The sequence below is a fragment of the Diceros bicornis genome, chromosome 30 (assembly GCF_020826845.1).
Source record: "Diceros bicornis minor isolate mBicDic1 chromosome 30, mDicBic1.mat.cur, whole genome shotgun sequence".
Taxonomy (NCBI): Eukaryota; Metazoa; Chordata; class Mammalia; order Perissodactyla; family Rhinocerotidae; genus Diceros; species Diceros bicornis.
The window spans coordinates 15,487,359-15,498,077 of record NC_080769.1 but is presented as its reverse complement, the minus strand read 5'-3'; the positions used below and the strand labels follow the sequence as shown (position 1 = coordinate 15,498,077).

General features: G+C 40.8%; 1 long non-coding RNA gene across 1 annotated transcript; it reads right to left on the bottom strand.

Annotated features, from left to right (window-relative positions):
- Window positions 1-6,594: 6,594 nt before the first annotated feature.
- LOC131394640 (uncharacterized) lies at window positions 6,595-9,606 on the bottom strand. Its single transcript, XR_009216203.1, has 3 exons — window positions 9,536-9,606; window positions 8,563-8,624; window positions 6,595-6,667 (listed from the first exon to the last, which is right to left on the bottom strand). It is a non-coding gene; the product is annotated as an uncharacterized LOC131394640 (long non-coding RNA).
- Window positions 9,607-10,719: the final 1,113 nt, after the last annotated feature.

Genomic DNA, 10,719 nt, shown 5'->3' with positions numbered 1-10,719 from the left:
ATTTGAATTGGCCCCTGAAGAATGAGGAGGATTTATAAAAGCACAAAGAATTAAAAAGTCATAAAAGCTCAAGTAAACTAGTTTTGCTAAAGAAGAAAGTATGGTTTACTGAGTCATCAGAAAGAAGGCTCACAACAGAATGAGGTCACTCAGCGAGGACCACGAATGCCAGGGTGAGAAGTCTGACTGATTTTATAGGCAATGAGAGCCACTTAAGCATTCGATGTAGGGCTTCCCATGATCAATGTGGTACTTTAGGAAGATTATTCTGGCATGGTGTGAGACTGAAGGATGAGAGGAAGCTGTCACTAATCCACTCAGCCTCCCTATAGGGAGCTCTCATTTTTTTTTTACATAAGCTTTGTGAACAGTTATCCTCCAACAACAGTTTCTGGATGAGCATCTCCAGGATGGTCATGGCTGCACATATCTTGTTTAATTGGAAGAGACCACAGATAACTAAATCACAGGCTGACACATTTATGATGAGACTGAAGAAGACAAGTCTTTACTCAGCCTGTGTCCACTGGGAAAGCAGGAGGTGCCCTCCACTCTGCTCCCTCCTCCCTTACATCCAGACAAAACACCAGCATCTCCAGGCCACCTCCCTTTGTTCCAGTCAGGTTCATCTGATGCTGTTCCTTACCTTCTCCTTATATCTGACGTCACTGCTCATGCTATTAGGTCCTAAGACTTTGGGACTTCAGCTCCTTTGGCCTTGCCTTTCTTTGGCTATGACAGCAATGGTCACCTCTTTACAGCTGAGACAAAGACCGATTATTTGCATCTTGGTCTCTCCTCTTTACCTTTTAGGTCTTCATCCTCTGGGGCAGATGCTACAGAAAGAAGAACGCCAAAATGCTTTTGCTATGTGATGACAATAAGTTATTTCTACTCTTCAAAACCCTGTAGATCTATGGGCAGGTCTGTGCATTCCGTAGAACAATATCTTGAGAATGAAGCTCAAAATGCACTCACTCCCATTCTGTGCCAGGCATAAAATATACCCGCCAGCAGAAAACTAGGGGATTGCAACTCCAACACTTCAGTCTCAGACTTACCTTTAGTTTATTAAACACTTTAAAGGATAGAACAGTTAATGATGTATCTTCCTGCTCAAATATTATCAATATCTCCTAATATTTCCAAATAAAATCCTTTGGGAGGAAAGAAACTAATACTTTGGGGGATGTCTTAAGTACCAGGCCCTCTTCTAAGCAGTTTTCATACATTATTTATTTCATCTTCTAAACAACACTTTTAGGTGGGTACTATCCCCGTTTTACTGAGGAGGAAACTAATGTTGAAGAAGGTTAAGTAATTTGGCCAAGGTAACACAGAATGTAAGGATTGGATTCAACCTAGCCCCATCTTCACTGTACCACCCAGCCCACTCTGCCTTCACATGGCATTCAGGCTCCGAAGAGTGTGGCCCCAAACTGCCTCTCCAATCTAGTACACATTTTCCCATCTTTTATTTTGTTATATATAAATCACAGTTGTTTGTCCAATCTAATTTCATGATTTCAAAAACATAACATCATAGAAAACCAACCAGCAGCAGTTGCTAAGCTGAAATACACATACTTGACAACCTAGCAATTCTACTCCTAGGTAAATACCAAGAGAAACATGCACATATGTTCATCAAAGACAGGTACAGTACTCAGAGCAGCACTACTCACACGAGTCAAAAACAAAAACATGGGCATAACCCAAATATCTATCTACAACAGAAGGGACAGATATTTCTACAAGGAAAATACAAATAGCAATGAGAACAAACCGTAGCCATACACACGTATGAATCTCACAAACATAATGTTGTGTGAAAGAAGCCGGGCACGAAAAAGTATATGCTCTATGATTCCATTTATATGAAGTTCAGAAACAGGTAAAACTTATCTGTCCCACTGGAAGCTGGGACAGAGGTCATCTGCCCCCAGGTGGAGGGGAGCAGATATGACTGAAGAGAGATGACGCCTCAGCACAAATCAAGGTGGTTGCACCAAACTATATTAGAGTCATCATAGTCTTCACAGGCATGACCTCACGCTGGAAAAAAAAAAAAAAAGCCAGTTTTACTAAAGAACATTCTTTTTTGTTGGAGGAAGATCAGCCCCGGGCTAACATCCGTGCCCATCTTCCTCTACTTTATATGGGATGCTGCCACAGCATGGCTCGACAAGCAGTGCGTCGGTGCGTGCCAGGATCCAAACTGGCGAACCCCGGGCCGCCGCAGCGGAGCGCGCTCACTTAACCGCTTGCGCCCGGGGCCGGCCCCTAAACAACGTTCTTGATGGAGCAGTAATATTATTTTTTTTTAAATTTTATTTATTTTTCCCCCAAAGCCCCAGTAGATAGTTGTATGTCATAGTTGCACATCCTTCTAGTTGCTGTATGTGGGACGCGGCCTCAGCATGGCCGGAGAAGCGGTGCCTCAGTGCGCGCCCGGGATCCGAACCCGGGCCGCCAGCAGCGGAGCACGAGCACTTAACCGCTATGCTACGGGGCCGGCCCATATGTTATTAACTTTATTAAATCTTGACCTTGAATATACCTCTTTTTAATATTTTGATATAATACGTAGTATGTGATGAAATGGGAAGTAGGCGGGAAGCACTTCTGTTACGCACTGAAGGACAATGGCTGTCTTGAGGAGAAGCACTTGTGTGACAATCTGAGCTGACCTAGCCACTCTTGATAGAACGTCATTTTTACTTAAAAGAACGACTGACAAACTGAGGTTATTCAGTTTTGGGTATTTGGCACACATTTTCTCAAAAATTACCTCCAAGAGCCTATCACTTCAAGGAAAACAACTGACAGTATTTGTTGACAATGACAAAATTCAAGCTCTCAGCCAAAATTATGGAAAACTTACACTTGATACAAAGAGCTTGACAGCTTTCCACTATGTAAGACTTTTCTGATAGGTCGGGGGTAGTGTTAAGCACTGTATGCTATTTTGTTTTGTTTTGTTTTCGTATAATGAAATGTGTCAACATTTGGAAGATCTGCAGAACTCAATGAGCAGAGGTCTAGAATAGTAAATCCTTAGAGACGGAACAGTGGTTGCTTGGGGCTGGGTCAAGTGATGGAGCAGGAATGGGGAGAGATGCTAATGTGCTCGGGGTTTCATTTTGCGGTGTTGAAAATGTTCTAAAATTAGACTGTAGTGATGGTTATAAAACTGTAAATATACTAAAAACTACTGCACTGTGTACTTTAAGTGGGTGAATCGTATGGTATGTGACAGATATCTCAAAAAAGTTATAAAATAAAAACTCTACCACCGTAATAACATTGTAACATCTGGAGTTTATTTAAAAAAAAAACAGGTTGTCAACCCAATGGCCATGGTTTGCTGACCCCTGTTTTATTGTACAATGTACCATCATCTTTGAGTTTATCATTCTAGAACATCTCTGGTGTCCAGTATTTCAAAGTCTATCTTTACTCTACTATTTTTTTATTCTCCCAACATGCCCTCCTTTTATCTGTGCATCAAAAAAATGTTCTTTAAAGTGAGAATTGCCTCTATTAGTAAAACAAGCTTACTTCTAACCAACACTCCACAATCAACACACACAACAACAACAATAAAAGATATCAGCTGAGGCTACAGTCATCTGAAGACTTGATTGAGGCTGAAGGATCTGCTTCTAAAATCACTCATGTGGCTGTTGGCACGAGGCCTCGGTTCTTCACCTCAAGGATTTCTCCATCTGTTGCCTGAGTTTCCTCATGACATGTCAGCTGACTTCTTCCTGAGCAAGAAATCCAAGAGGGAGCAAGGAAGACACCTCAGTGCCTTTTCTGACCCAGTTTCTGAAATGTACAACATCACTTGTACTTTCTTCTATTTGTTAGGAGTGAGTAGTCAAGTTTTGCCCACACTCAAGGAGAGGGGAATTAGGCTCCACCTTTTGAAGGGAAGAATATCAAAGAATTTGTGGACATATCTTAAAACCACCATAGCCACCTTGGCAGTATACAAACAGGCTCTCATCTCCTCTGTGGGAAGGCAGAGAAACTGGGGACCAGGCCCAAGACTCAATGGTCAGAACAGCCAAACTCCAAAGAAGGACAAATTCCCAACAAAGGTAGGTCTGCTGTACCAAGGTCAGGGCCCGGTTGGGAAAAAGATGGATGGAGTTATCTAGATTGATGTCCCTGAAGATCCTGAATCCCCAGATTCCCCTGAACCCTCTGAGCCTCCAAAGGTAGCCCACTCCTTTCCATTATGCACTAACCTCCTGTCTCCCACTTGCTTGGAGATGATGCAGAGGCTGCTTCCCCACAAGACAATGTTCACCCACCCACCTCCATCTCAGTGGGGTGTGGATATTCAGGATCTGCCCTTCCTGGCCACCAGGACTTTAATCCCTACAACTGTGATTTAATCTCAAAATTAGGATTAAGTCACAACATAACCCAGCTGCTGACACATTGAGGCTGACAAGGGAGCAAAGGGACTATGCCCCAGGGAGCTACAAAACCTACCCAGCATGGACCAGCATAAGTCAGGAGAGCGTGTGTGAGACTGGAGTCTAGGGTGCTTGATCAAGAGGACTGGAACATAAGTTGAATAAGGGAGAGTCGATCTATTTGCAAGCTCTTTCCTAGGATCCAGGATTCAACACTTACTCATCAAGAAAATGAATAGGCAAGCTACAGATTGGGGAAAATATTCTCAACACATGTATCTGACAAAAGGCTTGTGTCATGAATATATAAAGAACTTCTACAACTCAATAATAAACAGACAATCCAACTTTTTTAAAAGGACAAAAAACTTGAGTAGACAGTGAACAAAGAAGAAATGGCCAGTGAACACATGAAAAAGTTCTCAACATCATAAGTCATCAGTAAAATGCAAATTAACCCCATGAGATACTTCCACACACCCATTAGGATGGTTAAAATGAAAAAGACCGACAACACCAAGTGTTGGTGAAGATGAGAAACAACTGGAACTCTCATATTTTGGTGTGTAAAATGGTACAATCACCTTAAAAAACTGTTAGGCAGTTTCTTAACTGAAACCCAGCAATTCCACTCCTAGGTATACATCCAAGAGCAACAAAAATTTAGGTCCACAAAAAGCCTTGTACAAGAATGCTTGTAGGAGTTTCATTCACAATAGTGCCAAAATTGAAAACAGCTCAGGCGTCCATCAATAAAAGAGATAAACTATGGTATGGTCATATAACAGAAAACTACTTTGCAATAAAATGGATTGAATTATTAATAATCATAATTTGCCTTTTTATTCATATATCACATAGTGATTAAATCTCAACCTCTTTGAATCCATTCCCTCATCCATAAAATGCAGCACCTTCCTTGCTCACTCTACAGGACTGTCATGAGGACCAAATTGGTTAAAGTTGGGTGAAAGCTCTTGAACTATGTGCTTCACCTTGGAAATATGGTACAGTGGTATAGTCCTAGTTCCAGAATGCTTTAGACTTGCTGTCAAGGAGTTGTTATTTGTGCACTTATCTTACAGTCACATGTCATCATGCCTTGAGGGCAGTAACTTTTACAATTGGCTTTCTTTCACTGGTATTTTGCCTTATTTAAAAAAATATCTTCCCAACAATTTATCACAAATGGTCAAGCAGATTGCACACTAAACACCCAAATACCCACCACCCACATTCTACAATTGCTAACATTTTGCTATATTGCTTTCATCACTTATTTATGCAGATATCCTTCCATCAATCACTGCATGATGGGTCAGTTTATTTTTTATGGTATTTCCTTCTCTTCTCCCTTCTTGACCACATCCTTGATTCTTACCTCTTTGAAGCGTTTCTTTGGCAACCCTGCCTGAAAGTAAGATTTCCAATCTCTGGGAAATATAGTCATTTTACACTGATTATGTCTGCCATGTATGGTTACTATTTCATGCACTTACATCTTATTTCTCCACATAAGTGGTTCTGAACCAGGGGTGATTTGTACCCGCCAGGGGACATTTGGTAATATCTGGTGATATTTTGGTTTGTCATGATGTCAGAGTGAGGTTCTGGCATCTGGATACCAGGTTTGCTGCTAATCATTTTATAATAGACAAGGCAGTCCCCACAACAATGAATGAACCAGCCCCAAATATCAGTATTGCCAAAGTCAAGAAACCATGCACTAGATAAGTTATAAGTCCTCCAGCTTAGCAGCTGAAGGACAAGTGCCCATTGAAATACAAACCTGGAAAATACCCAAAAAGAATGTTCAATATGTGGTTAGACTGAGAGTGACCAGTCGCAATCTTTCCACCCATGATTTCATTATTCTAGGACACAAGTTACTTTATTCAATAACACTCTGTGGAAACTTCATGACTCCTGGCCTGTGTAGGTTCTGAAAGGGTCTTATTTTCATTGTGGTCCATGAATTTTTTTTGCAGAGACAACCCATTTTGAAACACATTCATCCAAGCAGATGCCTTGTGAGGAAGAGTGACCGGTGTGGGCTTACCCATAAACTGTGTCTCTACCCTCCGTTTCCGCTCTGTGGTTTGTTTCTGAGCTGCACCGTATGCTGCTGATTGAACACCCTGAAGACGCAGAGTTAGCACCACAGCCGTTTCTTCTTTGTCTCCAGCAGTTCCATAGGCAGTAACGTTTGCGAGGAGATCAAAAGAATTAGCTATCCCCTGCCATAAAATATAGAAAATGTCACTAAGGAAAATGGAAAGAGATGCCTGAAACTGAATATTCTGTGCCCAAGACCTTTCTCTAGAGATTTGGAACTAAAGAAACACCTTCCTTGGGGATGCTTGTCTTCCTACATATCGAGATGATGGGTGCATTGCAACAGAATGCTTGGGAAATCAACGCAATTGTTCAAACCTAGTAGGAAGTAACTGTTCTCCTGTTATCGGGTCGCTTCTCGAAAAACTATGGATGAATACAGCTCTGCCTTCCTGTCCCACATTCTGTCCTTTCTGTCATTATTTTTCATGTATGTGTTGCTTTTCGTGTTCACGGTCTCCCTGTTCTGCTGTCTGCTATTCTCTTACCAAAAATATTCATTGTTAACCAATTGAGTAAAACAACAACTATATTAAAAACTAGTAAAATGAATAGAGTTAATCAATATGGTAAAAGAATCTGGTGAAATATCAGAGACTTCATGTATTGGGCCAGAAAAGAACATCTGTTTTCACCTGTTTACCTACTGAATTAAGCCAAATACTTATACATCTGTGGGCTTCTAGATTGAGGAACTTTTAGGGGGTGGGTGGAAGGAGAGAGAAGCATAGTATCCTCAGTGCAGACTCACAGGCCCTCTTTTGGAAATAGTTTTAACTATTAAAATCTCTCCGAACCTCCCGTTCTCCTAGTGATTTGGATACTTATTCTGTATGTGCTCCCTTTTCCTTCGAAAATGAACTAGGATTCCAGTGATCTGGCCTGCTAGCCAGATGATTGAGAGGAAACCCTGGGAGCCATTTGTGATGGTTCTCAACCACCCTTGTATATTAGAATCATTTGACAAGTTAAACTATATAGACAATAGGGCTCTAACCTCAGAGATTCTGATTCATCAGAGACCCAGGTATAAGTACATTTTGTACAGCCTTCCAAGTGTTTCTAATGTATGGTCAAGTTTGAGAATCACCAAGCATGAAAAGATATTAAAATATTAGAAAGGATTTCAAACCTTTAAAGAGAGTGTTGCATTCCCATTTCCACACCTGTTTGAGAGCCTCACTAAGTCAGAGCAAATCCATTTACTGTTATTCCGATAATTTGTGAAATTCAGCTAGTAAAACACACACTAGAATGGCGATTTGGACATTTTCTTTATACCACAGAGATCTGGGCTTCATAGAAATATGTGTATTTAACTTGGGCAGCCAAGACTTTGAGTGGCTGATAGTTCATGTGACCATGATGTTGACTTAAAGCTAATTATGCATTTATAGATGGTTAGTACAATTTGCCAGTAGTTTTCTCAGAACAAGTCAATATGTAAAAATCAAAATCAGTTATAAGAGATTTAGTATCTGAATTGACCACTTGAGGGATATTTTCTGGCATTCAACACATTTAGTATTAAAGAAAGGCATGCTCAACTGAGATTCAGAAAAAAAGGAAAATTTTTAATGCCATGACCTATGAGTTATTAAAAGATATAAAGCTGCATTAATTAAAAATGTTGTTCCTGTTAGGGAAATATGAAAATAGGTGAAACGAAGAGAGCAGAGAGTGTAAGAACTAAAGTCATGTGTGTGGGATGCCCAGCTCCAGGGCTGCAATAGGGCTAATGGTCAGTTCCCCACCCAATTCACAAAAAAATTGCAAAATAGTACACAGAATTTCTATACACACCGCACCATGTTTTAGTTATCACATTGCATTTTGAAAAGTAGCATTTTACATTAGCGGGTATCTAACGAATAAATAGAGCTGGTACATTTAGGTTCATATTTGGAAAAATATCTACCACACAACATATTGAAAAATGTTGCGAGAGTCTTAAGTATATTCTATGTCTGCCCCTTCTCATGCCCAGTTCACAAGATGATGACGGTATGAAACTCACTTGGACTTCACAGTCTCCGGAAAATTTATTTTTGCCAAGTTGAGAAGAATTAGGGTTGATTTCTAAGAATGAAAAATAGAAGAGAAGCTGGAGAGAGTTACTTCCTCAAGGTCAGGAACTATTTGACCTTACAAGATGAAAAAACGTCTCCCCATTTTTCTTCTCAGATTCCTGTCGCATCAAGTATCTAAACGTGAGACAGGATCAAGTTTTCTAAAAAAAAAAAAAAAAATGTTTTGGAGACCCAGGGAAACAGAGTAACATTAATGAAGAATGTTTACCTTCAAATGTTCCTGAATATTTCTCTCAAACTCCTTATACCATCTCTATAGACTATTCCCTATACTAGCCACGGTCCCTGTTTTATTATATAAAACAGTGTAACCTATCACCAGCATTGGTGGGCAAGAATTCTTGACATGATTTTTATGGCGTGTCCCCTGTCACCTTTTTTGACTACTGTTGTAGGTTGGGCTAAGGCAGTGGTTCTCAAACTCTGGTGTGCATCAGCACTGTCTGGAGGGCTTGTTCAAACACGCTGCTGGGTCCCAGCCCCACAGATTTCAATTCAGTAGGTCTGGGCTGGGGCCTGAAAATTTGCATTCCTGACAAATTCCCAAACATTCCACTCTCCTGGCTGACACGGATGCTTCTGCTTCTGAAGCAAAGACAACTCTTACCCAACTTCATTAGTCTCTTCTCCTACCTGAAAGTGAAAACATCCAGTTATCAACTTGCACTCATTTCCTGACAGGACCATTTACAGAAGAAACCCTTGCTTCTTTAGCGTTCCTCAAAGCCACGTGGCATAAGGCCAGACACTTCAATAAGCCCCTTCTAGCATCTTCTTACTGAGACACCGAAGCTTCCCAATGGGAGGTGCACTTTGCTGCAGCACATTAATAAACCTAACACTTTGGACATCATATGCATTCCTGGTGGTCCGCAGGCACTGGGCTTTATCAATACTTACCCGTGCGTTCTTCCTCTTCATGTGTGAAGTTTGACTTTCCCTTACTTGGAGCCAAACCAGGTTGAGGGGTAGGAAGGTAGCTTCCAATTGGATAGGTCCAATAATTTTGGGGTGGTCAGTCAGTGGCATTGATCCTCATCTGTGGAATGCAGCAAACAGTTCATAATCAAACCAGCTGAATGTATACGCTCCACCTATCCATTGGCAGTGGTGCCCAAGACGTTTCTGTGGACTGACAGCATCAGAAATATTTAGAGATAATTGTTGAAAATATAAATCCCAAAGTAAATCTCAGACCCAGTAAAACGAATTTCAGAGAAGTTGGGACTCAGAATCTGATGTTTTCAGAAAAACGCTGGGTGATTTCATTCAGCATACAGGTTTGGGAGCCACTGATAAGGACAGCTGGACTGAAGAGATAAGAGATTTTCCTAAGATATTAAGAGCTTAAAAATTATCCGAGTGTATGTTCTTTGGGAGAATTCTTAGCAGTAACAGCCTGCTGTGCACAGAGGCAATAATTCTCCAGTATCATAGAGAGAATCAAAATGGGAATAGAAGACTAACCTGTTCATACAATGTCCACATCTAGGACAGGGACTGGATAAATGGGAAAAGTCAACTGTTATGCTGTTACGATTCCCATTTGCTTCCTGGGTTTTAATTTGATAATGTGCACAGGCTTCTCTATCTGCTTAGTAACGTTTCCAACTATGGATGGCCTTGGGCTTTGATTGAAAACCCTGGTCTATTAGGCTGTTATTGCAGAATGAGTTAAGACTCTAAGGTGTGGACTACTTTCAACATTCACTGTTATTTTTTTAAAGCAACCAATAAAAGAGAAAAATCAATTGTAGGCCTGGTGTCACATTTCGGTTCTATGACCTGTTTTCTTCCTGGCATCTTTGCTCACTTCGGTAGGTTTTCTCCAGAATTTCACGTCATAGTCTAAAGAACTGGTTCAATTTTGCTGCAACTAACTCTGTTCTGATTTTTGAAGGCTGTTACTCTATTTGGACTTACCGTTGCAATCTTCTGTGCCATTTGTAAAATTCTCCCTTCCAGGACATGATATAAATCCTGTGTCAGTGGTAGATTCATAACCCTTTGTGATGGTATTGCACGTTGCATTTGGGGGACAAGTAGTGGAGACATTTTGACAGTCACAACAACCGTTAGAGTGG